We start from the raw sequence: 4,676 nt of genomic DNA, 5'->3' as shown, positions 1-4,676 counted from the left end.
ATTGCCTATGTTTACTAAAGGTTTTCGCAAATTATACTTTATAAGAGCAAAACTGTTTCTATTCCCAGTTTGCTATACATATGTATAATGAATAGTTGTTGAAGTTTAATGATTTTGTTATCTTTCCATTATGATGATTTTTTTTCTCTTATCAGGTAGTCTGGTGAATCGCATTAACTATTATTATTCAAATAGTAAACATCATTTTTATTCCTGGATAAAATCAGTTGGTCATGATGAATTATCTCTTTATACAGTACTAAATGTGTTTAGCTACTATTTTGCATATTAATTTTGCAGTTATGTTTTGATAAGATTAGAATACAAGCCTTTAATTTTTCTAGCTTGTATGCTTTTGGTATTAAAATTATTCTGGTCTCACAAAGAGAATTTTGGAAGGTTCTTCCATTTTCTAATATCTGGAAGAATTTTTAAATCTGGAATAAAATATTTTATTTATTTTTTAACAGGTGTTTGAACATTTCCTTAAAAACTTATAGTCTGTTTTATAAAAACTTATAAAACTATATATGTATATATATAACTACTACTGTTAAACTTTAACTACAATTGTACACCTAACAAATGTTGTTTTCATCTTATTCTTATTCAGTTCTATGCATGTTATAACTTTACTCATAAATATTTTAATTAATTTAATTGTGTTATAGTACAGATTTTTTAAAACCTGAAATATGAAATTCACTTTCTTCTTAGATTTCAGTTTAGTTTCTAAGTTTACTTGTTACGTGGGAGAAGGATTGCATTCTCTCATTTCTAAGAGTAGGTTACTGTACTTGGATTATGATTGTTTGAATCTTCTCTGTCCCTAGTGGTTGTTATGATTATTTTGGTCAGCTTGGTCAATCTATTTATGAGAGACCTGTTTTAATGGCAATCAGGTACAAACTTTGTGCATCCTCAGGAGATTTGACCTCCTTCAATTCCTTTCTCTGTTGGTTTCTTTCCCACACATGGAGAATTTTCTGTGTCTGGATATGTAGCAATTGTTTCACTGTGAATATGAAATTCTACTTTCCACATTCCAACTTTTGAGACAGATAATGTGTGCTTTTGGAAGTGTTTATTTAGAATTGTGTTATTTAATTGTTAACTATTTGAAGATTTTCCAGATTTTCATTTTTATTATTGAAATCTTATTTTTTTCTTTCGTGATGTAGAACATTCTTTGTATTATTTCAAGACTTTTAAATGAGTTGAATGTTATGTTGTGTTTCTAGCCTGTGGGAAATTTAGAGAAATTCCCAGGTACATTTGGAAAAAAAAAAACAGTACTAACTTTGTAACTTTTAAGTGCAATTATTAATAAATGCCAATTAGGTCAAGCTGTGGAGATTTTTAAGTCTTCAATAATCATGGATTTTCTGTAAACTTGTTCTATCAGTTATGGAAAGAGGAAAGTTGTAATCTCTAGTTCTTATTGCAGATTTGTCTATTTCCCTTTGTGCTTCATGAACTTTGAAGTTCTGCTTTTACATGCATGCAAATTGAAGATTGTAAAATATTCTTAATGAATCGACTCTTTTATCAATATGCCAAGGGCAACAGAAGCTATCGTCCTTCTCTTTTGGAATTGTGTTCACCCAGTTTTGCTTACCTTGAAGCCCTTCATAAATTCTGTGTTCTAAGCAAATGAGCCTACTTAGCAACCTACTGCCGCAGGTGTTTATTGTACTTTTTATTTCCCAGTTGGCCAGCAGACTAATACATAGCATTACACTTCAATGCTCCTTTCCTTATCTATACACTTTACTCCTTACATTTACTGCTCTAGCTTTGAAATCCCCAATTAAATTATTAGAACTTAGATCATTCTTCAGGTCTGCCTTCCTGAATGGCAAGACTAAGTTAATATGCAAAGCACTTGGAAGAGCTCCTGCCATCATGTAAGTGCTAGATAAGGACGTGCTATCATTGTTAGCATTAGTATTGTCTGTAGTAGAATTTACTAATATTTTTTATATCTAATTATTAGTTTTATTTTAAAGTCTATTTTCTGGGACATATTATAGCTGTCCATTTCTCTCTCTCTCTCTCTCTCTCTCTCTCTCTCTCTTTTTGTATTAGAGAAGTTGCAAGTTTACAAAAATTCATGCAGAAAGCACAGAGTACCCAAGTACCCTGTCTGCCACTAAACACAATTTTCCCTTTGTATGAGTATAGTACTTTTGTTAAAACTGATGAAACAACATTACTATAATAATACTATTAACGGTTGTCCCTAGTTTGCAGTAGGATTCACTGTTTCTCTTGTACAGCTCTATTTTTTTTTCATTTTTTTTTATTCTGCCAACATATATACAGCCTAAAATTAACCATTTTAACTATTTTCAAATATACTATTCATTGGTATTAATTACATTTACAATGTTGTGCTACCATCACCATCATCCATTATCAAAATTTTGCCATCATCCCAATCAGAAGCTCTGCATCAATTAATATTCACTACCCATTACCTACATAATTATTTTAAGATAGTATTTTTATGGCATATATTTTATATATAATTTTGCTTATTTTCTAATGATGACTTATTTTAGATGTTTCTTTTTTAAAGAGTCTACTGATGGTTAAATGTTTTGCTTCATTTTTTAAAATCTGGCCTGAGGGTTTTTTCTTTTCTTTTATCTGGAGAATTTAGATCATTCACTTTTAGTTTGATATGGATTTATTTTAACATAAATATACATGTGTGCATGCATGTATACATATACACATATATCCTTTATATCCTTTTTTATTTCTTTTGAAATTCCTGAATTTTTTTTTAGTTGTATAGCCCTTTATCAGCAACTAAAAAAGAAGATGTCTGTTGTACAACATGGGTAGTAGTTGTCTATAATTGGAGATTTATTAGAATCTAATACAGATCATTTGTAAATGCACTTTCTTTATTAAAAAGCTTCCACCCTTCTTTGTTTGTGAACAATTTGCAAAACTATTCTGAAAGCAGAATATACGTGCAGAAGTCTGCAAAGAGTGCAAATTTAGGCTATTGTAAATGCTTTAAAGGTTATTTTCAAAAATCTGTCTGCCACAACTGGGTTTTTACATTGTCATCTTTTCTGATGAACATTTTTTGATGCTGGCCTTCTTTTCACTGCCCTAAATGAGAGAGCATTTTGTAATGAATTGAAATTAAGGAAGGATTACACCTACTAGAAAAGAAGAGAAGAGAATTTTATTAGTTTGAGGTTTCAGAATCCCCCCAAACCAGGAACAGTATCTTTCTAGTGGTAGGCTGGGACCTAGACAGAGTATGAGTATGTGCAGGTGGCACCCCTGAGGATTCAGAGCTTCAGTGGACTGTGAGTGCTCCAGCTGCATAGCTCACTGAACTGTCTTGGCTATTTCTACACTGGCTTGACTGGGCATAATCCAAAGCAGAAAAGCTCCTGTTCATTCCATTCTTCTGGAGCTCTGTGATAGCATTTAATAACACCCCAATGGGATGACTTCCACATACTGTATTATGGTATTTCTTCAAGTAATTGGTAAAAGATATAGTGTCTAATTGTTTTGGAATACTTATACCCATTTTATGTAGATGTTCAATGGTTCTATAAATTTCCCTCTGGGATTCATCATAGTAACTATAAGGGAAAGTTGGACCCCAATGGCAATCAGAAGAAACCACGAAGAAATTACTAGGGTTTTCAGAATTCCTGTTCTTTTGACTCACTCAGAGCTCCAACCAGTACAGAAATAATGGTAAACTCATCCTAATGGCTTTCCATGGCTTTAGCTGTGTAAGGCAAATACATTTCAGTACCGTGTTCCCTTCATCTGTCTGCAGAGATGTAGGTTCCAACATGCCTGTCCTCATACTTCTCCGTAAACCTTTTGGTCAATACGAAGGTCATACAAAGGTTTCCTTCATATATTCACACCGGAAAGTGCACATCAAGAGAGGGGCACATAATGGGAAGGCCCAAGGATGAAAATTCTCTGGGTAACAGATGGATGCACTTGTTTCTAAGCATGAGCAGCGCCGGATCCACAGTACATGTACCCTGCACGGGGTGCAACAATGGCTCCAGCAGGTCTTTCTGTAGACTGTACTTGTGAAAGCCAACCGTCCAGCTGTGCATTCAGCTGAGGTCCTGAGGCTGTGCACCAGCTACCGGAGTGCCTGGCTTCCCACACAGCCCTGGGCTGGACGTCTTGGAGCCTGTGCTGCCGACGGTGCACCAGGATGACTGAGGAGGAGGTGGTGGAGAGACAGGAGCCTCTGGGCTTGGGGAGGAGACTCCACGGGCCCCACCCAGAAGAAGGAAGGGGCAGCCAGGAGATCAGCGGGGCCCAGCAGGAGGAGGAAGGGGAGAAGGAGTCAGTCCAGAGGAGGAGGAAATGGCAGAGAGGGTGACGGCAGCAACCATCACCACAAACCCCGGCGACCGCAGAAGTTGGGGTCCGCCGCAGCTGCACCCAAACGGGGAAAGCCCTGGCCCACGGCCGGGGGTCGCCGCTGCTCCCTGGCTGGGGCTGGTTCCGCCAAACCACCCCCCATAGCCCTTCCCCTCCCCCAAAATTATTGATTTTTATTCAATTCATTTACATTTACCAATTTGCAATTTTCCTTCTTTTATTTCTCTTCTATTAATGGTTTGGTCTAAAATTTTGATAAGGGTCCTTAACTATGTCTATTGTTT

General features: G+C 35.9%; 1 pseudogene; it reads right to left on the bottom strand.

Moving 5' to 3' along the window:
* Window positions 1-3,322: 3,322 nt before the first annotated feature.
* Window positions 3,323-4,007, bottom strand: LOC101418435 (protein MEMO1-like; annotated as a pseudogene).
* Between the last annotated feature and the right edge of the window lie 669 nt (window positions 4,008-4,676).

Source organism: Dasypus novemcinctus, chromosome 2 (genome assembly GCF_030445035.2).
Source record: "Dasypus novemcinctus isolate mDasNov1 chromosome 2, mDasNov1.1.hap2, whole genome shotgun sequence".
Classification (NCBI taxonomy): Eukaryota; Metazoa; Chordata; class Mammalia; order Cingulata; family Dasypodidae; genus Dasypus; species Dasypus novemcinctus.
Note: the sequence above shows the minus strand (reverse complement) of the source record. Positions and strands in the feature narration are given on the sequence as shown.